General features: G+C 34.2%; 1 long non-coding RNA gene across 1 annotated transcript in view; it reads left to right on the top strand.

Annotated features, from left to right (window-relative positions):
- The first annotated feature begins 941 nt into the window (after positions 1 to 941).
- Positions 942 to 26,778, top strand: part of LOC141514271 (uncharacterized) — a 262,329-nt gene continuing 236,492 nt past the window's right edge. The window contains exons 1-2 of the long non-coding RNA XR_012475978.1: positions 942 to 1,185; positions 23,347 to 23,491. This is a non-coding gene — a long non-coding RNA (uncharacterized LOC141514271). The remainder of the gene's footprint in view (positions 1,186 to 23,346; positions 23,492 to 26,778) is intronic.

Below are 26,778 nucleotides of genomic sequence, written 5' to 3'. Positions count from 1 at the left end.
TAGTGATGAAAGTATATTATTTTAGGAATGACATTTCTTTTTTTTTTAGTTTTTTTTTTTTTTTGTAAAGCAATGGAGTTAAGTGGCTTGCCCAAGGCCACACAGCTAGGTAATTATTATGTGTCTGAGGCCAAATTTGAACTCAGGTACTCCTGACTCCAGGGCTGGTGTTCTATCCACTGCACCACCTAGCCACCTAGAATGACATTTCTCAAATGTCTTAAACAATTTTAATATCTCAGAGCCTGACATCTCTACTTTATCATTAATGGACAAAAGAAGGGTATGTGTGTGCTCCTGACCCCAATACAAGCCAGTTCATCTACTATCTACAAAACTATTAAACTCATCTGTGGGTCTTCCTATACCAATGTCAAAGCATAAGAAGGTATCAGGTGCCATTTCAGTCAATAGAACTGACTTAATCTTGCCTCTATTAGAGAATGTATATTCAGTATATTCAGCAACACCTGCTTTTTATCCCCATCAAATGGAGTGAAAACTAATAATGGAGTGATATAGAATGCTGTTTCTTATTTCATAGCTTCCTAGAATCAGAAGTTTAGAGTGGGAAGTTCATCTAATTCAAGTCTTTGATAATATTGATGAAGAAACTGAGGTATAAAGATGTTAATTGAATTAACTAGAGCCACACAGATAATAAAGATCTTGCATAGGGTTTGCAACTAGTTCTTTGGGATTAAAGCTTAACTCTTTAAAATTCCTTGAATTTCCTACCTCCTGACCCTCCAGAGAAAGGGAGGAGGGGACAGGGTCTTATGACATGCCAAAGGCAGTTTCTCAGAGAAAACAAAACATATAGTCTTAAACTGGGTCATGCTTACTCTTTTTTTTGCATGACATTTTAATAGGTTTCTTCCTGTTTACTTTGCTCTCTCTAGAGTCAGCTAGACTTTTTTGACTTCAGTTTAAATTGCTCATGAAAGCTCAAGTGAAACCAGATTTGCTATTCCCTTAAAAGCTCACCTTGACTAAGCAGGTCCAGAAAAATCCTGCAGAAGTCCAGATCTCTCAGTTAATGCAAATGGAAACAGACTTTTAAGAAAAAGTGGCAGTGTCTGTGGAACTAAACTGAAAGTCAACCTCCTGCAATGAATACACTGGTGAACTTTCAGCAAACCAAGGAGCAGAGCACTGGACTTTGATATGACAAACTATCTTCTTGTAAGTTGACAAAACTTCACTGATCTGTGAATAGTTGATGATTATCTTTGAGACTTCAAGAGAATACTTTTATAGCTAACAAAGACATGGGTGCTAAATGAGGATATGGTAAATTATATTTCTGTGATGTTCCATTTAGGAATCTGGTCATCAGTCACACTGATTTGATCATAGAATTCTTGAATTATGGAATGATAAAGGTAGAAGCAGGCTAAGGCAGGAACCATAGCCAGTTAATCATTTAAGTGCCTGCTACATCCCAAGAAGTTTGCTAAATGCTGGGAATTAAAAGAAAAAAGAAAAAGAAAAGAAAAGCAAGAAACTCCTGTTCTGAAGGAGCTTATTAGGGGAACATGACATACAAAGGGAAAAAAGGAAAGTAGGAGTCAGGGACAGAAGACACTTGGCAAAGGGGCATGATATAGAACTCCAGGGCAGTGAAACTGACTGGGAAATGAAGGCTTCTCACCTTAAATGAGTTCTGGAAGAAGAGAGAGAGTTCAAAGGAGGGATGCTAGAGCAGAGGGTGCTAAAGAGGGATGTGCTCCAAGAATGACAGTATCTTGCAAGATAGAGTCTAGAGTAGCACAACTGAATAGAATATAAATAAATACCAGTGAAAAAACATCTGACATTAGAAGGGTTATGTTCAAAACAGTTTTTTTTTATCCAACACCTGTAGGACTATCTACATCTATGTGATTTAGCCTCATTATCTTCATCTGTCAAATAATATTTAATCTAGGTTGCTTCAAATGCACTTTCTATCTCCATAATCTACAATCCAAAGTTTAATGAGATCATTTCAGAGGAGAGATATAAAAGAGCACTGGTCTAAGTAGGCTGAGAGAAAGAGTAGGGATTTACAGTGTGGGAGTCCACACTAGATTCACCAGGTATTTTGTCACACTAATATTAACTATCTTGAATCCATCATATTTTCCTGGCTGCCCTTGATTGTATCCCCATAGAATTTTCTAGGTTACATACTCTCTCAAACCTATATCTGCAAGGTAAGATTCAGTTTCCCTTTAAATTGTCAAAACATATCCTATGAGATTTTATTTATCATCACTATATAAATAACAATCTAATGATAGATTATATTTGAAAGTGATTCAAAGAAATTTAATCTCTATTCAGTGGTCAATAGAACATTGTTGAGCAGAATGATATTATTTGACACAAGTATAAGAATATTTATACTAGAATTAATATGGAAGATGTATGAAAGAAAAAAAACTGATCTTTACCCCTGAAGCATTTTCCATTCATTCCAATTTACATTTCCTTCCACCTGAAGCACAAATCTGGGTCACATCCTTAGCAGATTTAATGAGATCTTAGACCATATTTCTAATGCTAGTTATTCATTATTATGTCCTCATGTCACCTTTACAGTGTTATTTTTTGGAAGAACATTGATACACTGGGGACAGCTTGTTCAAAGTAGAATAACCAAAATGGTAAAAGATTCTTAACTGTCCCCAGGATGAACTTGAGTTTTCTGTCTTCTTAGCACAACTTGGGCAGACCCTGATCAGGGGACTTACAAAGTTAAACATTTAGACTTCAATTGCATCAGATTTTCCACAATTCACAACATCAGGGCAGATTAGGTCAGGTTGTAGAGGGTTGTGCCAATGCAAATCATTAAACATTCTAATTATCTGCCTTCCTGAAGAAAAACTCACTATTATATTATCTAAACTCTAGAGAGTGGATCAGCAGATAGAAGTTAAACTTGGAGTCAGTGTAAACTTCATTAAAATCCTGACTCAGTCTCATGATTCATTGGCTCATCACTGAAACTTTCTCAGCCTTAATTTCCTCACTGGCAAAATGTGGATAATAATAGCATTCATCTCAAAGGGTTAATGTGATGTAGGAATCCTAGGTTTACACTTTTGATATAAATATCTTTATGCATACATCTTGGTAACATCACTCTGCACTTTCTCATTCTATCTTTTCCCACTTACAGAGACCAAGCTAACTCCTAATGATGTTTCAATTTCTACCTTTTACAGTTCTGATTACAGTCTTTCAGAACTACAATTACAAGACACATCTTCCAACCCCACTGACTGAGATACTCATTGCTTCTTGATGACACCGTTTAATTCTCCTTTTACAGGTATCAGACAGAAACTTCTAAAGGTTTAAGGCTAATGAAATATAAAACTTATTACCTAAATCCTGATTCTTCCAATTCCAGTGAGTAGTATAATGTCTGGCACATGAGCAACTGAGAGCAGTTCCTTGGAACCTTTAAAAATTCTTCCACCTTACTCAATAAGTGCTATGCCTGGTTCACGTTATTCCTTTCTATGTCATCTCTTTCCTTCATTCTAAGAGACTTTACTAGACATTTTGATTTTTAATTAAACATGTTAACTTCCTTGTTCCTCAATATTCTCAACACCCATAAGTGGTCACTTTATGTCAACTGCACATAGAAACAGTCATAAGTTTAATTTTTGTCACTGTCTACAAGTGCCCTACATTTATGACCAAGAGCCCTACATCGCCTTTTTTGGAACACAATATTTTACTTTTCCATCTTTCCCTTAGTATCACTCCTTACATTGCTTTTTCTCCTGACAAATACCTCTACTCCTTCCATCTTTCAGTAACTATCTCAGCAGATTACCCATTTTAGGCTCCTTTTTCCCAATCTCAACCCCTTAGGAAAACAGCTTAATTATCCACTATCATCTGGATAGTGTCCCTTGTATTCTTATATTGTCATTGATCAAACCTTGCTAAAAAATCTAAGCCATATGACTCTCACCACATGTTTCTCTTATTCTTACTCATGCAACTGGGAAGAATGTGAAGGAATGACAAAACTGTGCTGACTTGATCAACAATAAACTTAAAATTGCTAATATTCAAAAAATATACATTATCATCTATATTCTCAAACCCAGTGAATTAAAAAGCAAAAAACCCCATAAATAATCCCTTATCATCATAAAGCATCCATAAAGTCATCATAACAAATTTCCTTACCATTGAAAGTAAATTATATCTGTCTCTACATTTTAAAGTCATCATTTCTCTGGCAGGAGGAGACTGGTGAATTTCATTTTAAATCTTCTGATTTGTCATCATATTATTGAGATTTCTAAAGTCTTTCAACATTGTTTTTCTTTATAATGTTGCCACTTTTAAATTGTTCTCATAGTTCTCTCTCTAAACTAGGTTATACAGATCATCCCAATTTCCTTTGTAACTGTTCATTACATCATTTATAATGCTACAATAATATCCCATTAATTCTATATAACATAATTTGTTTTGCAATTTCCCCAATAGGTTCTTATTTTCTGATTTTTGGCAATATAAATAAAATCTGCCATTAGAGTTTTTTTTTACGTTTTTGCAAGGCAAATGGGGTTAAGTAGCTTGCCCAAGGCCACGCAGCTAGGTAATTATTAAGTGCCTGAGACCAGATTTGAACCCAGGTACTCCTGACTCCAGGGCCGGTGCTTTATCCACTATGCCACCTAGCCACCCCTGCCATTGTTTTTCAAATAGGAACTTTGATTTTTTGCATATAGTCCTGGACATGGTATAGTTGGGCAAAAGGTATACATAGTTTATTGACATTTAAAGTTTCCTTCCAAATTGCTTTCCAGAATGCCTGAACAAATTTATATTGTTTTCCTTGCAATAGTAATTGTTTACCTCCTTTTTCTTTTTTGTCAATCTAACAGGCATGGAATTGAACCTAAAAAGTTCCTAAAAGTCATTTGCATTTCTCTAATTATTTGTGATTTAGAGATTTTTAAATTATTATTGTTGATAATATGGGTTTCTTCCTTGGAAAATGTTCTTTGATCACTTATCTATTAGGGAATGGTTTTTAGTTTTATGAATTTAAATCAGTTCTTATTTATATTTAATATGAGATTTTTATCACAGAAATGCCACAAGTATTTTCCCCATTTACTGGTTTCTTTTTTAACCTTTACTATTTTAAATGTGTTTATGTAAAACCTTTTATCACTTATGTGATCAAAATTCTCCATTTCTTTTTGCTTTATCCTTTCAATCACTTATTTAGTCATAAATTCTTCTCTACTCCATAGATCTAAAGGGTAATTTCTTCCTTGCTCTTTTTTTATCATGTGGTCTTTTATATTAATATAATGTATCAATTTGGAGTTTATCTTTATAATATAGTTTAAGTCTAAATATCTATTAAAACTTTCTATTTTCCCATTGCTTTTTATTGAGTCTTTCCACTTATTAGTATCTTTAATTTAACAAAGATGATTTTACTACCATGTTTTTTTCTTCTGAATGTTCTGTCCCTAATCTGATCCACTAACTGTTAAATTTTTAACATTTTATTTTAATTATTGTTGATGTGTATTACAGTTTGATATTTGGTACTGATCTGCTTTCATCTGACTTTTTAAAATTCATTTTCTTTGATATTATTGTATTTTTATCCTTCCATTATTTTTTTTAGATTTTTTTCCAAGGCAATGGGGTTATGTGGCTTGCCCAAGGCCATACAGCTAGCTAATTAAGTGTCTGAGGTCAAATTTGAACCCAGGTACTCCTGACTCCAAGGCTGATGCTCTATTCACTGCGCCACCTAGCCACCCCTCTTCCATTATTTTTTCTAGTTTTCTAAAATATTCCTTTGGTAGTAGGATTAGTAAAATACTGAATAATTAATTCAGACTTATTGCTATTTTTTGCTATATTGACTTAAATTCCTAATGAACAATTATTGTTTTTCCAATTATTTAAATCTATTTCTGTAAAGATATAATTATGTATGTATATTATATATGTATGTATGTATACATGTATATGTATATAAATATTCTGTATTGATATAACTCCTGGTTTTATTTTTGGTGCATCCTGAAATATTTTATAGTTTATGTAGTTATCTTGAATGAAATTTCTTTTTCTACTTTTTTATATTAGGTTTAATTGGTAACTTATAGGATAGTTGATGATATTTGAGGTTTAATTTTCTTTTAATTGACATTTATTTTTCCAAAAACATGTTATGAAAGTTCTTCAACATCCATCCATATGCATATGCATATTTTAAAGTACATAATTTCCCTCCACCCTCCCTTCCCACCCCCCCACAGCAGTCAGTTTAATATTGTCCATATACATTTCTGTTAAACATGTTTAAAGATTAATCATTTTTTTAGGTTTTCTTTTTTTGTAAGACAAATGGGGTTAAGTGGCTTACCCAAGGCCACACATCTAGGTAATTATTAAGTGTCTGAGATGGGATTTGAACCCAGGTACTCCTGACTCCAAGGCCGCTGCTTTATCCACTTTGCCATGAAGAATTAGGATTATTAGAAAAGAAAACCATGGGAAAGGAAAAAAATATAGAATTTTTTTTAAGTGAATGTAATGTAATGTAATGATCTTCATATTCTAAAGGAATTTTTTTTGGTTATTTGTTTTGTTTTGTTTTTCTTCCTCTGGGAATAGCATTATCCATATGCGATCTAATAGGGTGGTCCTAGCTCTCTGAATTGCTGAGAGGAGCTGAGTCCATCAATCAACTCACAATGTTGTTTATGTGAACAATGTTCTCTTGGTTATGCTCCCTTCACTCAGTATCAGATCCTGTAATTCCTACCATTCATGGTTTCTTATAGAACAATAGTATTTCACACCATTCATATACCATAGCTTTCTCAGTCATTCCACAAGAGGATTTTCTATCCTAGAACTTTGGTGAATTTATTGTATCAATTAATTTGTGGGTAAATTGTGTCATCTATAGAAAGTTATTTTTTCTCCTCTTTATTTTTACTATTTTATTGTTCCAGTCTTACTATATTAAAGAAACTAGCTAATTTCAACTGAATCCTCATTTTAGAACAAATGAAACTTAACCATCTTCCATAATTGATAGCCTGTCCCATCCACCACAGAAGCCATTCTAATCCCCATTTTATCTTTTCTTAAATATTTCATAATACTCTCTCTCACCACCTTCATTTTTATGGACCTTGCATTATACTATATCTCACCTGCAAATTGAGGCCATTTAGAGACTTCCATTCTCATTCCAACATCCTTCTGACATTGTTCCTAGTGGCTTCTTTTTCATTTCCAATCTCTGATGACAAGGTAGCCCTACTGCTTGTCAAGGCCAATACTTTAATATATATACTCTTAAAGTTATTCCCTTTCTTCTTTTCCAAAAGATTGCTCCCTCCACTGTCTCCATTTTCTCAAGTCTCTTTCCATCCACTCTACTGCCTATAAATAAGCTGATCTCTAGGGAAAAAAGCAACAACAAAACCAACACAAATACTACCTCTCCAGATCCCACCATGAATGCTATCGCTCCATATCTCTTTAAATTTGGGGGGTATCCAAGTATATGCGGTCTTGCTCTTTTTCTTCCTCTTACTCTCTTCTAAGGTCTCTTTAGTCTAGTTTCTGAGTTGTTCATTCAACAGAAATTTCTCTCTGCAAAGTTACAACCAATCGATTCATCTTTTCTCAGTCCTCATCCTCTTTGACCTCTCTCCAGCATTTGATGCAGCTGATCACCTTTTCTCTCAGAATTTTCACAAGATTGTTCTCTTGCTTCTCCTACTTGCTTCATCTCAGTCTTTCTTATTGAATCCTAACATTTCTCTTCAACTGAGTGTGGGTACTCCTCCACCAAGGTTCAATCATGGGAATTTTTCTCTTTTCTTTCTCTATGCTTTAACTTGGTGATCATTTCCCATAGGTTTAATTAGACCTTATAAAGATGATTTCAATATTATTTATCTAAGCCTAGTCTCTCTCTTGAGCAACAATCCCAAATTGCCAACCATCTTTTAAAATTTTCAAACAATATGTTCTGGAGACATCTCAAATTCAGTATGTCCATAACAAAATGTTCTCTTTCTCTAAAAACCTCATTTTGTCTGAATTTTCATATTATTGACAAAGGAACCATAGTCAAAACCCAGTTTTGAAATCACTGTCATCTTTGACTCTTTTTCTCTTGCTTATCTCACATGTCCACATAACCAAATTTTGGGGGATGTGGTGGATAGAAGCCTGGCCTTGGAGACAAGAATGCATGACTTCAAACCCTTCCTTGATCCTTGACTATGTGACCTTGGACAAGTCACTTGATATTTGTCAATCTTATTTTCCTCATCTTTAAAATGTAAATGATACCCTCTGGGTAGGATTGTTGTAATAATCAAATGAGACAATGCCCAATGTCCACTCACAAAGCCTAGTTCAGCCCCTCATCACTTCATAAAACCCAAGTTAGATGTCACCTGATTGTCCAATAAACTCCACTGGTTCTTAATTATCACCCAAATCAAATCTTTTATTTGGCATTCAGAGTTCACTGTTTTATCCCTTTCCTCACGTTCTAATCCTTTTACAATCTAATGCCCTCTGCTAATTTTGCAATCTAGACCTTCGGGCCTACTTTCTGTTCTTCACACATAACACTCTGTACCTTTTCACTGTTTATTGTCTATGCCCAGAATGTTCTATTTCCCAACACTCAACTCTTGGACTTAAGCATTTAGTTTAAATCTCACATCCTCAGGAGCCTTTTCCTGTTTTCCTAGATGCCAGATAAGCCCCTTGTAGGTCTATCTTCCTTCTATTAGGTATTTGCTTTCTATGTTCTAATTTATATGTACTTTCTTTTTCAATTGATTTTAAACTCCTTGAGGGTAGAGGTGCTTTTTAAAAAATTTTCTTTGCAACTCCAAGGAATAGCATAGATCTTGGTATATGGGAAGAGTTAAATAAATGTTAGCTGGGGGCAGCTAGGTGATAGAGTGAATATGGCCCTGGAGTCAGGAGGACCTGAGTTCAAATTTGACCTCATACACAGTGGCCCTAGGCAAGTCACTGAACCCCAATTGTCTCTGGAAAAGTTAGTTGATTGACTGAAAAACACACACATTAAACACATCACTCTACTAATCATTGAGAATACAAACAGGGGGGAAAGTCTCTGAAAGAAGCTCAAACTGCAGTTGGGGAAATTTTCCCAAACAGGGGGATTTTAGTTGTGGGGCATATGGAGATGTGCAAGAGTCCTGGGGTTGGAAAGGAGTGGCCAATCATTTGTAGGGCAGGGCAGGGAATGAAGGTGTACCTAGAACACAGAATGGTATACCTGGACATAGAATTCTGGGTTACTTTTGTCAGTGATGGGAGTTAAGATTCAGTTCCAGTCAAGAAAAGAAAATGGGAAGACTGGCAGAGAATTTAGGGTTGAGCTTTGTGCTTATCTGGAGCAGAGAAGAGATGGGAAAACCTGATATAGCATCACTTTTGGCCAGGCCTTCTAGGCAATGCCATGAGAATAATTTGAAAGAAATAGGGATATATATTTTTTAACTAATCTGAGGAAATAGAATGGCCCTTCAAGTATTTGGTAGTATTGGTTTGCTTGAGCCCAAAAGTGAAATGAGAATCCATAACTAGATGGTAGAGAGAGAGGAAGTTTAATTTCAAGAAGAAATATCCTCATAATTAAAGTAGTACAAAAATTAAGTGGACTGCCTGGGAAGGTACACTCTTATACCTGCAGATGTTTAAATAGAAACTCATTGTTAATTTTAAAAGGTTGGTCCAGAGGGACTACCTGTTTAGGAAGAGGTTGATCCACTTGAATTCTTATAGTTGTTCTTTTTAACTCTAATGTGTCATGGTTCTGTGATTCTGTGGTCATGTTCTTAGCTAATTGGCCACTAAGATATGACTTTAGGTTAAAATATCATAAATTTAGAACTGGAGGGGACTTTAGAGGTAATCTAGCAGGGTTTTATCAACTTGTTAATGAAGAAAGTCAGGACCAGAGAAGATTTGACTTGTCCAAGGTCAAAAATATAATAAATCTTCATTTAGTCTCAAACAATGCAGTAGTATTTATTATTTAAGGGAATTTAAACATAAACTTTGGAACCAAGAGAACCAAAACAATTACCTATTTGTTGGAAACACAGTATATGAAGCAGATCTCTTAGGGCAGGGAATCCTGCCTAGGGTCACATCAAATTATGAAGAGAAAAACAGCTCTGTGTATTCATGCAGATAATATAAACCTATGTTTTATTGGTGAATACCTCCACACCAGAAACTCATGACTGTTGCCCATAAACTTCACTCTGAGAAGGTCATATTTAGAATGTCAGAGAAGGAAGAAAATAGCTTAATAAAGAGGGTATGAGAATACATCATCTAAGGTATAGTTTTATTATTTATTTTTGGTCCCACTAGAAGTTCTAAATCCTAGAATAGCTTCTACCTTAAAGTGGTATCCTGGGTTTGTTTTGACTGACTGCTATATACATAGTGAGATTAGGTCTGAGTTTTATAAGTCCTCTTTGAGGGTTCATTGTAGTTTTATAAGTCCATTGCAGAAACAGGTACAAATGTCCATGCACACATGTCCAGCCAGAATGGATAACCAGCCACCTACTCATTTATTATGTCCACTCCCATGCCCGACCACCAGCTGGAACCAATGACAGATGATGTTGCATTTCAGCAGATGTCTTTCTGACCCCAAAGATAATGAAAATGACAAATAATAACTTTGTAATTACCTTAACTTCAACCAAAGCAGAAGCTGAAAAATAACCAGATGAGAGCTACGGGGAACATGTGGGACAGACTTCCCTATTAAGCATGTTTAAGTGTCCCCCGTGCTGTGCTGCTCAGGAATGGTGCCAAGAGAGAGGGAAAGGCAGCCTGTACATGCACCCAACCATAAATCTTCTTGGCCCCATGATAAACAAACAGCATTTCAGCATCTGCACACACAGCTGATGAGGAGCAGGGAAATGAAGATGAAATGAGGAGTAGGGCCCTACCAGAGCTCGCTTCTTTTTTTTTTTTAATTGTGCTTTCAATCATATGAAAAACCCTCTCATTAAAATCACATCTCAAAAGCTCACAATCTATTTTCTCCTCTATTTGCCATGACCAGCCCTCAAATAAGAAATTGAAGAAAAGGTAAATGGAGATTCAAGAATTCAGGGATTTGTTGGCCTGGAGACATAGAGTGCCAAGGCTCAGCTTTACCAATGGGTGTGTGGATACTTCAGTGTCTTTCTCCCTGGGAGAATAAGGCACTTCTTTTTCTTAAATCTAGAGATCCTTTCAATTTTGTAAAACTCTTTAGAGTTTGTCTCACCAGCTCATCCCTCCAACTTTCTATTTATCTAGTTTGAGAAGAAAAATCACTTTCCATTCTAGACTATTTCAGAGACTGCGATGTATTACAGTGGAAAGAACTTATATTTTAATGTTCCAGGACCCAAATTCAAATTCTTACCCTACCAGTTACTACTTGAATGGGAGCTGGACAAGTCAGTTAATATCTCTAGCACTCACTATCTTCATCTTTAAAATTAGAATTTAGACTATTCTGATCTCTATGTTCCTTTCTATTTTTAAATCTAGACTTGTATGAAGTAGGGGCAAGCATATGATGAAAAATAAAGAATTAGCATTTGAGGAATATGGTAATTCAGGTGCCAACTTTGAGTTGATAGAAAGCTGGTCTCATAATCAGGAAGAATGCAATTTAAATCTTTCCTCTAATACACAGTGACAGTGTGACACAGAGCAAATCAAGTGACCTCTGGATGTCCCAAATACTTTCTGAGATTCCATTTGTAGAGGGACATTTCTCATATACAGTTTCCTACATCAGCAAAATGAAGTCCCAAACAAAAAAAAATTAATTTAAAAGGACAAAAACGGCATAAGTCAGACCCACACATCTGGAAGAGTAAAGAATATAACTATATTCTTCCTGGTTTCCATGGCTGAAATTAAAGGGCATTGGGCCCTTACCTTTTGCAAAGATGAAAAGATAAAAATGAATCAATCTTGCTGAAATGATGCTTCTTTTCATAAATTCTGCATCCCTTCTTCCACTCTCGAACACACAAGGTCTCTACCTACCCAAGGTTTGTTTGTTTATTTGGTTTTCATATACGTGGTTTTCCAATTACCTATGTCTCTGAGCATAATGATAATGAGAAGGAAAATAAAGATGATGAAAATGATGATGTACTCTTTCACTATATCCAAGATATTTTGGTCATTATACTCCATGTCCACATCAGCATCTGTCTTGACAGAATATACCAATCTCTCCAAAATATTTTAGTATATCACAAATCTTTCTCATCTAGTTGGGGTCTCAAGTTATCTCAGAGTGTTTCCCAAGACACCCAATGGAAAGAGCAGGAAGTCATCTGCTCAATAGGACAGAGAGAAAAAATGCAGTCTTTATTATAACAATGACAAAAGAAACAATGAAAAAGGAGAGAAGGAAAAAGATGGAGGAAAAGAATATTTTTATATTCATTTAATTTTTTTTTTAGCTTTTGCATGGCAATGGGGTTAAGTGGCTTGCTCAAGGCCACATAGCTAGGTAATTATTAAGTGTCTGAGGCTGGATTTGAACTCAGGTACTCCTGACTCCAGGGCTGGTGCTCTATCCACTGTGCCACCTAGCTGCCCCCATTTATTTAATTTTTGAAGTGATTTTATATAGGATGATGTATTTATAACTGAAAAACACATCATAAGTCATATAGACCAATCCAGGTTTATTCTAGGGCTTGAATGAGATTGGATAGAAAATGCTTTGCAAACCTTAAAGCACTATAAATTTCCAGTTTTTAGTTATCATTATTGTTATTATTGTTACTATCAGATTATATTCATCATATATTCAGTCTGGAGATAACTTCATTCTCTTCCTTCTATCATACTCTGGCTGAGTTCAAGCAATATTCATAAAGCAATACAGAGGTATCCTAGTAAATGCTTAACAAGTTCTCTAGGGTTTGTATGTATGCATGTATGTACGTACATACATATATATATATATATATATATATATATATATATATACCCTTTTAAAGTTAATCTGCATCATTAAAATTTTCTTTAGTCTAGACAAACAACAAAGCAATAAATCATATCCTAATTTGTTGCAATTGTCATTTTTGAAGTGAATATGCTCCCATTGAAAATTTTACTGTTGACACTGAAAACTTGCTAGATCTGGACCCACTACAGTTCTGGATTTTACAAGTGAAGGAACTGAGGCTCAGGAAGGTGAATTAATTGTATGAGGTCACACATGTAGTGTCAGAGACACTAGAACATAGCTCTTGACTCCAGAGATATATTCTTTCCATATCTACTTTCTCATTTGGTCCAATGGATATCTCCATGGTCTTTCTGAGTCCATCTCTAATGTATCTACAATGCAACAATATTTTCCTTGGCCATAGGTAATATGAATAGAGTTCCAGTGTACAGTGAACTGGGGGAGGGGGAGGAAGAAGGTTATTATAGGCACAGCAAATACCTTAAATGACCTTGAAAGAAGCCATGTCGAAGATGTTATGACTTGGTGCAACAGACAGTAAATCGAACTTGGAGTCTAGAAGTCCTGAATTTAAATTATGCTGCAGATACTTAATACCTATGTGACACTGGAGAAATCACTTAATCTTCCTTTGCCTCAGTTTCCACCACTGAAAATGGTAATAATAATAATAATAATAGCACCTCCCTCTGAACTCTGTGCTGAGGCACAAATGGGATAATAAATGTAGAATATTTTGCAACCTTTGATAACTAGAAAAGTTATCAAGGATATAGAGTGCTATGCAAATTTTCATATAATATATAAATGGCACATATTATTAGACAACAGCTATGTTATATAACAACAACAGTATTGGAAATCATAACCTACTTCCTAGTGTTGTAAGAATTAAATAAGATAATACTTATAAAGCACTTAGTACAGTCATTAAGTTCTACATAGAAATTATTATTATAACACATTTAGATGCACTTCATGATTATTAAAACATTTCCTTCATATATTTTCCTAAAAAACATTCTTTATACCTGTTGTCATCCTCATCTTACTTATAATGAAATCATAGAGATATTCTACTTTTCTTAGGCTTTCTTCAAAGTCTCCCTAAAATTGTCTAAACTGTATTTTCCCATCTAGAACACATCTGTTTGCATTACAGTTTCTCTCAGCTTTGCTTATTTGTAATATGTTGTACACTACCCAGATAAGTCCTATGCAGATGAGTTACCATATGGCCTCTATGTTGACCTAAGTGAATCCCTTCCAGCCTACAAGGAAGTCATGATTTGTACCATGCCTTTCTTCTGACACCTTGCATTTTGCATTCCCTTTTCTTCATCAGCAACACTGTGCAAAGCTGCTGAGTGCAACACATCCTGCTTCGTTAACAAGGCTTTCCTTCTGTGCTGCCCTTTGGCAGCTCAATCTCTCTAATGCTGACTGGAAAACTGACTGGGCCTCTGGCTAGAAGAGCAACACCTGAGTCAGGAACTGTGGAATCTGTGCTTGTGCTGCTCAGCAGAGCAGAAATCATCAGCAGATGTGATCAAAATACTCTCAATACACCTTTAAAATAACAACCCTCTAAAACTTTGTTATAAGAAAAAAAAGGCTTAGCTGAGATTTGAGGCATTTGGTATATGAGGTTACAAATTGAGTAAACTAAGGCATGGCAAGATATTGCATGACATCCAAATATTAAGCTGGTGGCATGATTAATGTAGCAACCAAAACAAGATTAGAAACTGTCATCTTCTCACTGAGCAGTAGAACAGCATGGCACCTTATTCTTGAAATGCAAGTCATTTCTTTTTAGTAATGGTAAGAAGCTTCTTGATAGTTGGGAAACTATATCTTCTGATTTATTTATTTTTGTTTATTCTTCAAGATTGACCTGTGTTTAGTCTCCCAGCTGGGTAAGCAAGTCAGGATCTAGTCTCCCTTCATCTCCTTAATGCATTTGCATGTTCAACTGTTATAGTTCATGTTAAAAAAAAAATATTCTCCAACTTAAACACCCCTTTTTTGTAATTACATTTTGATTGCCATGGCATTATCAGGGCATCCTGCAAAGCTTGCCTAATGCAAACCTAATTCTTCCTTAATGCCAGTCCCTGGGGAAATTTGACTCAAAAACCAGTAAGTTTTAACTTTGAGACCAGAGATTATTCTAAATACTTCCATACAGAAGTTTCTTGCCATATATAAGAAAAACAGAAGATTCATTTTCATGTGCTGTTTTGCAGAAGAGCATGGAACAACTCAGCAATGAACTATTTAGACTAGAAGTCTTGATTAGTAGCACAGAGAAAAAGAGAGAAGGGTAAAAATCTGCTATTATATAAAAGTCTAATTTAAAAATAGCCATTCCTGTTCTAATAGACTCAAAGCACTATGTCAAGAACTATCTTTTGTATTTCTCTTCTTATAGAATTTATATTCTTCTACTATCTATATTTTATAAATTATATGATTATATATATTATTATTTGAGAGATTTGTAATATCTTCTTGTATATTTTCCCATTCCCATTTTACTATCACCTGAAAACAGAACTTACACCTATAGACTCCTTAAACACAATGGAAGTTTAAAATTGTGTCTTTGCATTGACAGTACAATGTTTTAAGTGTGCTCTCAGATGAACTTTTTAGGGCAAATGTAGTGGGTGTGGGGAGAAAAGGGTGAGAAAATTTGGGTGAGGGAAGTAAGCGTACTAAGATATAAAAACAAAAAGTCCTGTGGGTTTGAAGAACGGCTGAATTCAATGACACTTTTAATGATTTGAAAAAAAAGATTATCTCTGTACCATTCCATCTGGAATATGGATAAATTAAGTTCTACTACTTTTGTAGTGGATAGTGCTTTGAAGGAAATAAATTATTAATGCTTTGTTTGATTGTGGGAGATTTTCAGCTATGTCCTGGATTTATATCCCAATAATAACAATGAGAAAAAAAAAAGCTACCTCTTGGAAATTCAGTGAAGTAAGATAAGGAATGGATTGAAAGAAAGCTGTAGAGAGATTGAGGTACTCTCCTAAACCTAGATTTGTGATAGATACTAATATGGAAAAAGAATTGCATTGCCTAAATGTGGTAGAGATAGGATAACAATATAATCATCATAATCACTGGAGAGATCCTGTCCTATGAACAACTGAGAAAACCTGGCAAACCGGTCAGCATAGGAGGGCAGACACTTCTTGACCACAAAAAGTCACTAAAGGTAGTTATTCAGTAGAAATAGGTGGAAGAGAGCCCTACCCTTGGCAGGGAAGGACAATATAGGATAGCTTCCTATTTTAACAAATTGTCCTTGCTTCATTCATTCATTATAATATGTACTAAGCTCACTTGTTTATACCTAACAAAGTGATACAAATACTAGTAGTTGCCTTTAAATTGTGATTCCCCTGAAGGAAACGATGTGGTCTCCTCATTCATGTAATGATATTTTATGAATAATCTTGTCCGAAAGTCTTCTTGCCACAGCAGTAGGGTTTAGTAAATGGTTACAGCACTCACCAGTAAGGATAACAGAGGGCTCAGGATTGATGATAATACTCCTAACTGTGGAAAGTAATGGAGAATTTTTAGTGACATTTGTAGATGTTTGTCTTTCTGCCATTGCTAGGTAACTGATCTCCCTTCTAGAAAAGAATGTAAAAGGTTTGGTGGAATGTCTCCTCATTCTTTCAGTTATAAAATAGAATAAAGCAATCCTTGAAGAATAGAAATTAAAAGTGAGAGTAACGATGATTATAAAGGGGGAAAAGCAGATCTAAAGAGGCAGAAGGAATCTGGGACTGTGTCAGAATGTTAGTAAATAGAAAAGTGAGATACAGATGAGAAAAGTAAGATCACTGAAGACTTGGAATTATATAGAACAGGTAGGAATAGAATGAAGCTCTTAAAGGGTGAGCATTAGGTGTGTGTGTACATTAAGGAGGCGAGGCTGTTGAAATCAGTGAGAAAGAAGAAGCTTCTTTAACTCTAAGAATAATATAATTATGTGCTATCAGGTTAAAATTCAACCAACAGTAAGCAAAGGAAAAGAAGAGGAGGTGTGATGTTTGATAACCCTTTTATGAGGACCAAAGCAGTTATTTTTCTACTTAGGATTAACAATAGACTGCTTTCTTGGGACATGAAATTAAAGATATCATTGAGACTATCCTAGGACCTTTCAAACCTGATGACTTAGTTACTTCTGGTAATTGATGCATTGGAAAATAACAACATAGCAAAATATTCAGTATTATTAGGAAAAGTGAAGTCTTGTGAAAAGAACTGAACACCTAAGGAACTCAGGTACTCAGACTTACCAAACTGAGTTGCTGAGGAGTAAGCTCAAAAGTCAATTTGCTTCATGCTCCAAAGGAAGCATCTAAATAATATACCCAACAGATTATTATTATCAGGCCTCTGATTAAAGACCTTCAATGAGGAGGAACCCCCCCATCCCCAAATAGCCATTCCATTTTCTAAAATTATTCCAAATGATAGGTTTTTCCTGTTAGCATGTCTATATTTACTTCTTTGTAATTTTCAGTTATGTCCTTATTTTTCCAATGTGACCAAATAAAATAAATTCACTCTCTTTTCCATATGATAAACCTTTCAACACAGAAGACAAAAGCTCATGTTCCTCTAAATCTTCTCTTCTCCAATGCTAAGCATCACCATTTTTGTCATTCAATCTTCATATTATATAAAGATAAACAACTTTACCATGTGGTTTGCCACCTGGATGTCTTCCAGAATATTTATGTACTTTCTAAACTGTGGTCAACACACCAAATATAGTCAAAAGTCAGCAATATTTTTATTATCTGATTAGAGCAGAGTGTCTTTACCTCTCTTACTGTAGTATTTTCTTAACTACTGTCATGAGGAAAAGGGGTTTCTATGATGATTTGGTAGTTGAACGGGTACTTAAGAAAATTGTTTCTGATAATTGATGAGAGTTACATTTCTGGTGCATTGCCTAAAAATGTAGTAATGATAGTCTCTTGGTTCTATAGGAAGTGCAACTAATGATGTTTGGTGGTATATGTGTGAATATACTTGCCTGGAATCTTGCAACTCTGATGAAAATGGCTTTGAATAAGGACTGTAAATTGAAAAACGAGGGAGAAAAAAATGTGTCACTACAGATCTAACCAACTGAATATCATAGGAAAATAGCCCCAACAACAAAAAGAGAATATGAGCAGATAGGTTCAGTAATGAGACAAAAATCCATGAAAACTGTCAAAAGAGCAAATCTATTGCCTCAGAGGTTATATACAAATGTAGAGTAACAGGAATTATGGATTCTAATGAAAATAGGCAAATTTGATCTCATAGACAGAACTCAAACATGGTAGGAGGGAAGATTCATAAACTGTGGACAACTCTGAAAGTATATCCTTTTTCATAAAGAAAAAATAAAAATCTAGTTCATGAAGCATGCACTTTAAAAGTTATAGTCATCGGGAAATAACAATAACAATAATATCTGACATTTATGTGGCTCTTTCAACATTGAGAAATTTTAATATGTACATTATGTCATTATAAATATTCTTGCTCCCTAGTATCTTGATGAGAACTGATGTGATCTTTTTATCTTATATCTCTGCAGGGTGGGAGCTACAATCAAAAAGTTTTATATCTCCATCTTGTAAACTCATACTTCTTCCTATCCTAAACCTGGCATTATAGTATCTCATGGTGCCTATGAAAAAAGCTTTTCTACCATTACTTCTCAGTTTTTCATACTTATCTATATTATTCCTAACTCTCTCATATTTCTGTCTAATCTAAATGTCCCTTTCCCTTATGGTCTCTCAAAACCTCAATGAGTTTTATTCATTTTTGGATGTCTTTTACTCATCTAATCTTCTGGTACTTATGGAGACCAAATTCTCTCCAGAATATGCTATATTACTGCCCACTCTCATCATTACTATATGTGGGATGTAATAGGACTGAAGGATGAATGAGCTTACACTACTCCTCACTTCTGCCTTCAGAACTTCTCATTGTGGTCATCGTTGAACATGCTTTACTCCTTTAAATTCTCATCCAACCAAATGTATTGTTCTATTCTCATCCTGAAGTTCAGGTCATTTTAGCTCTTTTACCAAAAGACTTCAATATCTTAACAAATTTGTTTCCATTCCAATTCTTACACTTATGAGACCTTCAGTATATATACTTATGTTCTTCTGAATTTCAGGGTCTGTTCATCAGCCTCCTCATTTCCCAAAACCAGCACTTTTATTCAATGTCAAATGTTGACAAATATAACCTTGATCTTAATCATCATCCATAAACAGTCTACTTTTTCAAATAAGATGTCTTACACTACTGTGCCTCACCTTAACCTCTTATTCTTCTTAACATTACTATTTTTGATTAAGAGAAATCATTTTTCAACATTTTCAACAAGTCATTCCCCAATTGACAAATGGTCAAAGGATATGCAAAGGTAATTTACATACGAGGAAATCAAAGCTATCCATAGTCACATGAAATGCTCTAAATCATTATTTATTAGAGAAATGCAAAGTAAAGCTTCTCTAAGGTACCACCTCACACCTCTCAAACTCACGAATATGACCAGAATGGACAATGATCAATGTTAGAAAGGATAAAAGAAATCTGGGAAACTAATACATTGTTGGTGGAGCTGTGAACTCATCCAACCTATCTGGAGAGCAATTTTGAATTAAGCCCAAAAGGCAACAAAAATGTGGATACCTTCTGATCAACAATACCACTACTGGGTCTATACCCTGAAGAGATGATGAAAAAGGGTAAAAAAGCATGACTTGAAAAAATATTCATAGCATCCCTGTTTGTGGTGACAAAGAATTGGAAATCAAGTAAATGCCCTTCAATTAGAGAGTGGCTTAACAAACTGTGGTATATGTATGTCATGGAACACTATTGTTCTATTAGAAACCTGGAGGAATGGGAATTCAGGGAAGCCTGGCAGGATCTGCATGAACTGGTCCTGAGTGAGATGAGTATAACCAAAAAAACATTGTACACCCTAACAGCAACATGGGGGTGATGATCAACCTTGATGGAATAGCTCATTCCTTCAGTGCAAAAATCAATCAGGGACAATTTGGGGCTGTCTGCAATGTGGAATGCCATCTGTATCCAGAGAAAGAATTGTGGAGTTTGAACAAAGGCAAAGGACAATTACCATTAATTTAGGGAAAAACCCTGATATCTTATTATGTAATCTTGCTATCTCTTTTACCTTATTTTTCTTCCTTAAGGGTATGATTTCTCTCTCTCTTCACATTCAATTTGTATCAATGTATACCATGGAAACAATGTAAAGACTGGAAAATTGCCTTCTGAGGGGGGTGGGGGGGGAACAAGATTAAGGGAAAAACTGTAAAACTAAAATTAAATAAACTCTTTAAAAAGTTAAAAAAATTGTTTTCCCCCACTCCAAAAAATGACATATCATTTTTCTTTCCCTATTAACCCCAAAGACACTGGTGGTGGAAAAAAAAATGCTCATAGCAAAAATGCTTAGTCAAACAAAATAAATTCCCACAGGTCCATGTTAAAAAAAAATATATGTCTCATTTTATACCCTAATTTTATCACCACTTTGATGTAAGTTTCATAATTGATAAAATTCTTGTGACTTTCAAAATTGTTTGTATTTATGGTGGTGTTGCTTTCCTATTCCTTCAAAATTTTTTGTCAATATACAAGAGTTTTCAAAATTATTCATTTCTATTATATTGGAATTATAAATTATTCTTCTGGTTCTGCTCACTTAATTTTACATTAGCTCAAGTAAGTCAAGCCATTTCTTTGAAGTCATTCTCTTCAGGTTTTATAACAATAGCATATTATTACATTAATATATATCATTTGTTCAGTCATTCAATTGTCAGGCATTCGCTCAGTTTCTGTTTTTTATGAATAACTATTAATATTTTTTACATAGACAAATTTTTCTTTTTGTTTTAAATGTAAACTTAGTAATAGTACAGATGTTTCATAGGGCATTCACTGCTTAGTTCTATTTTGTGTTTCATTCCAAATTGCTTCCCAGAATGGTTGAACTAATTCATAGTTCCACCAATAGCAAGTTAATATGCATCTTTTCCCACATCTCCAACATCATTCATTCTCTCTCTCTCTCTCTCTCTCTCTCTCTCTCTCTCTCTCTCTCTCTCTCTCTCTCTCTCTCTGTCTGTCTCTTTTGCTAGCCTAATGAGTGTGAAGTGGAGAAAGATTCAGATTCTTATTAATTTGAATCATTTCTTTAAATAACTTTGAAATAAGATCTCTATCAGAGAAAGTTGTTGCAAAGACTTTTTTAATCCAGTAAATTGTTTCTCATTTTAATCTTAGATTTATACAATTTTTTGAACATAAACTTTAAAAAATAAATATATTTTATCAATTTTATCATCTTCGGTCTTTTCTATCTCCTGTTTGAGTTCAAACTTTTCTCCTATCAATCAGGTAATTTGATAGGTAATCTTTTTCCCTTGTTCATCTTATTTTTTATATGATTCTTAAAAATATCTAGGTCATGTATCTATTTGTAGTTGATCTTGTTTTAAGGTTTGAGGTGCTGGTCTAAATCATTTTTCCATATTGCTGTCCAATGTTCAAAGGAGCTTTTATCAAATAGTGTTTCTTTATGCCAATAGTTCAGATCCTTTTGTTTATTGAATGCCAGACTACTTAGTAAGTTCCTTTCCTTCTGTATGTAACTGCCTCCTACTTATCAATCCCTTTGTTTGTACCAGTCATTCTAAAAACATTATGCTATAAACATGGTGACCTTCAGTCCTTCCATTCCCTCATTGCTGTCCTGGGGCTTCAACCATAAGACATAGCAAATAATTTTGGTAGTGGGAGTGATGGGAGTAAAGAACGACAATGAATGGAGATAGTAGTCAAGCATAACTATTAAGTTGCAAATGTTAGTTAATTGGAAAATGTTCATGTCTTGTCAGAAATTAGTATATTTTAAGAAGGGGAGAGGATGTTTGGTTTTACACATGTTGGGTTTTAGCTACCTATAGGAAAATAAGCATGTAATTGAAGATATTAAACTCAATCAAATGAGGAATTATAGTTCAGGAAATGATCTGCAGAGAGATGATAGAGATTCATGGCAGCAGATTAGATTACCAAGAGAATCATTATTGATTAGAGAATTAAACTAAAACAACTTTAAGATATCATTTTGCACCTGTAAGATTGGCTAAGATGATCAAAGGGGAAGATGACAAATGTTGGCGAGGATATGGAAAAAAATGGGTACTAATTCATTCATCATGGAATTAACAACTGATCTAGTCTGTTCTGGATTGCAATTCAGAAATACCACTAATTAGGAAAAAACCTTTTATTCTAAAATTATTATATAATCTCACTTTGTGTTGGCAAAGAACCAGAAATTTCAGGGATGCTCATCAGTTGGGCAATAGCTAAATAGGATATGATTTTGATGCAATACTTTAAGAAATGAAAATTTCAATGGTTTTAGGAAAAAATACAAAGATTTGCACAAAAGAATGAAGAGAAAAATTAATAGGACCAAAAGAACATTGTATAAAGTAACAGAAACATTGTTTAAAGAGGAATTTTGAGTGAATAAGTCATTTTGTCCTATAAATAACCAAATTAGCTATAAGGATCATCTGAAGAAAGATATTATCTACATCCAGAGAGAATAACTTTATATATATATATATATATATATATATATATATATATATATATATGTGTGTGTGTGTGTGTGTGTATAAATTAAAAAATAAAATTAAAATATTGCCAAAGAAGAAGAAGAAGAAGAAGAAAGAGAGAGAGAGAGAGAGAGAGAGAGAGAGAGAGAGAGAGAGAGAGAGAGAGAGAGAGAGAGAGAGAGAGAGAGAGGAAGGATGAAATAGCACAAAGTACTGGAATACAACTGCAGAGGAGAAAAGTTATGGTTGGTGAACATTCAAAAGAGAATGAAAAAAATTTCAGACAGATAAGAAGAGAAAGGAAAGGGTAATGTAATGAAAACCCAGGAAAGAAAGAGTATATAGAAGGTAAGGATGAACAGTAATATCAAATATTATGGAGAATTCAAAAAATAGAATCCTTGCAAGTTCATTGTTCAATCCTATATCTCAAATTATATAGATATCCTCTTTTGCTCCAGTTTCTAGGGTCTCTAGCCGAGACCAATCCCTCTACTTGTGCACTTGACCTTATTATCTTCTGTTTTATAGAATCATATATTTGAGTCTTGGAAGGGAGCATTATGGTTGTCCAGTTCAGCTGATTCACCGAAAGAAATCCCACTCTGAGATCTCTATCCAGCCTTTGCTTGAGGACCTTCAAGGAAGAGGGAGGGAGGACACACATTCATTTGAGGTCAGAAATTATACTTTTGAACAGATCTACTTTTTTATAAAATTGTCTGATTAGTTCCTTCAACCATTCCCTTTCTCTAATATTTAGTCTACCCCTATATTCTGAATCATCTGTATAAACTATATGCATGCTTAAATGTTCACCCAATAAAAAAATCACTGAGCCATATCATCCATTCAAACACTCATCCTATAGTTCTCCCTTTAATCACAATACTTCTAGAAAAAGCCAAGTACACATATTATCTCTACTACTTCTCCAGTACACATATTATCTCTACTACCTCTCCTTTCAGTCATATTTCAAATGAGTACAGTGATTTCAAAAGTGATCTGCCAATTGCAACCATTTCTTCTAAGTTTTCCAGTGGAGTTTTAATTATTACACACAATGACTTTTCCTATTTTCATTCTTCCTGACCCCTCTGAAGCAAATGAAACTAATGACAGTTCTAAATGACTCAGTTCTCTGTAGATTTTCATGGTTATGTTCTCTCCTATCAATTTCTTCCTATTCTTCTTATTATTCATATATTTTATTTGTTTTTCCAATTACGTACAATGGTAATTTCTACCAATCATTTTTTGCAAGGTTTGGAGTTTTGCAATATTTCTACCTCTCTGCTCCCCCAATAGGCTTTACATTCGCGACCATAGATCGAAACTGAATGTTTTGTGAGAGAAGAATCACATCCAAAAGGAAGAAAGCATTAGCTATAACAAAGTGATATAGTACATAAGACAACTTTTAAAAACTGAAGATACTAAGCTGTGATCATTTAAACTCAACATATATGGATTATATTCTCCATCGCAAATTCCCTAAAATTGAACTTGATTATTGCACTGTTGGAATGAACAAGACCATCATGGTTGATCATCACTCCATGTTGATGTTAGTGTATACAATGATCTTCTGATTCTGTTCATTTCACTCAGCATAAATTCAAGTCTTTCTAGGCTTTTCTGAAATCCTATACTACATGATTTCTTATAGAACAATAGTGTTCTATCACATACATATACACAATTTGTTCTGCCATTTGCCAACTGATGGATCTCCCTTCAATTTTCAATTCTTTGCCATTACAAAAAAAAGAGTATTAGGAATATTTTTGTACATGTGGGATTTTTACCTTTTTCCATGATCTCTTCAGATAACAGATCCACTACTGTTATTGCTGCATCAAAGGATATGGACATTTTTATTGTCCTCTGGGCATAATTTCAAATTGCTCTCCAGCAATTTGATCAGTTCACACCTCCACCAACAATGCAGTGTTGTCCCAGACTAGAAATCTGGTGTCCCAGATTTCTCACATCCCCTCCAGCATTGATCATTACCTTTTCTAATCATGTTGACTAATCTGAGACCTATGAAGTGGTCCCTCAGAAATGCTTTAATTTGCATTTCTCCAATCAATAATGATTTGGAACATTTTTTTCTATATGATTCTCGATATCTTTATCCAAGAATTGCATTTGCATATCCTTTGACCGTTTATCAATTGGAGAATGGCTTGTTTTTCCTATAAATTTGACTCTTTTCTGTATACATTTTAGAAATGTGTCCTTTGTCAGAAACACTAGCTGTTACAGTCATTTTGTTCGTGCAAAATTTTTTTAATTTAATATTGTCAAAATTATCGAATTTGTTTTTCATAATGCTCTCTATCTCTTCTTTGGTCATAAACTGCTCCCCTTCAATAAATCTCATAGGTAAACTATTCCTTTTTCTCTTAATTAGCTTAGGCTGTGAGATGTTAGTCTATTCCTAATTTCTACCATACTGTCTTCCAGTTTTCCCAGCAGTTTTTATTGAAGAGTGAGTTCTTATTCTAGAAGCCGGAATCTTTGGGTTTATCAAACAGAAGATTACTATAGTCATTTCCTGCTGCCTCTTTTGTGCTTAATCTAGTCCACTAAACCACAACTTTATTTTTAGTCAGTACCAGATAGTTTTAATGTGGTATGGTTAGGCCACTTTCTTCTGCATTTTTTTCCATTAATTCCCTTGATATTCTCCTCCATTTGAATTTAGTTACTATTTTTTCTAGCTCAACAAAGTAATTTTTGGGAAGTTTGCTTGGTATGACACTAAATAAGTAATTTAATTTAGGTAGAATTATCATTTTTATTAAATTAGTTTGGCTTGCCCATGAGCAATTGATATTTGCCCAGGTATTTAGATCTGATTTTATTTGTGTGAAAAGTGTTTTATAGTTGTTTTCATTAAGTTTATGAATCTTCCTTGAGAGGTGGACTACTTTTAAATGGATTTCTCTTTCTATATTTTGCTGCTGTATCTTGTTAGTAATATAAAGGATTGTTGAGGATTTATGTGGATTTATTTTATATCTTGTGACTTTGCCAAAGGTTTTAGTTTCCAGTATTGTTTTTGATGATTTTCTAGAGTTCTCCAGGTATAGCATCATATTATCTCCAAAGAGTGAGAGTTTTGTTTCTTCATTACCTATTCTAATTCCTTCAATGTCTTTTTCTTTTCTTATTACTAAAAATGAAACTTTCTAATACAGTATTAATTAATCATGGTGATAATGGGCATCCTTGTTTCACCCCTGATCTTTTTGGGAGTGCTTCTAGCTTAACCCTGTTACATATAATGCTTATTGATGGTTTCTAATAGATACTGATTATCATTTAAAGGAACAGTCCATTTATTTTTATGCTCTCTAGTGTTTTTAGTAGGAATGGGTGCTGCATTTTTTCTAAATCTTTTTCAACACCTATTGAGACAATCATGTAATTCCTGTTAGATTGTTATTGGTATAGTCAGTTATGCTGATAGTTTTCCTAATATTGAACCTACCCTGCTATGCTTGATTATAGTGTTTTATCCTAGTGATAACTTGATATACTCACTTTGCTAACATTTTATATAAAACTGTAGCATCAATAGTCATTAGAGGAATTGGTCTATAATTTCTTTCATTGTTTTGATTCTTCCTGGTTTAGGTATTAGTACTAGCTTGGTATCATAGAAAGAATTATGGCAGAGTTCTGTTTTCACCTATTTTTTGAAATATTTTCAACAGAATTGGAACCAATTATTCCTTAAATGTTTGATAGAATTCACTTTTTGAATTCATCTGGCCATAGAGCATTTTTCTTAGAGAACTTGTGGTTGGCTTGTTTAATTTATTCTTCCAAAGATAAATTATTTAAGTATTTAATTTCCTCTTCTTTTAACTTGACAATTTGTTTTTGAAAATATTCATCCATTTCACTTAGATTATCAAATTTATTGGTAAACAGTTGGGCAAAATG

The sequence above is a fragment of the Macrotis lagotis genome, chromosome 1, assembly GCF_037893015.1.
Source record: "Macrotis lagotis isolate mMagLag1 chromosome 1, bilby.v1.9.chrom.fasta, whole genome shotgun sequence".
Taxonomy (NCBI): domain Eukaryota; kingdom Metazoa; phylum Chordata; class Mammalia; order Peramelemorphia; family Peramelidae; genus Macrotis; species Macrotis lagotis.
Note: the sequence above shows the minus strand (reverse complement) of the source record. Positions and strands in the feature narration are given on the sequence as shown.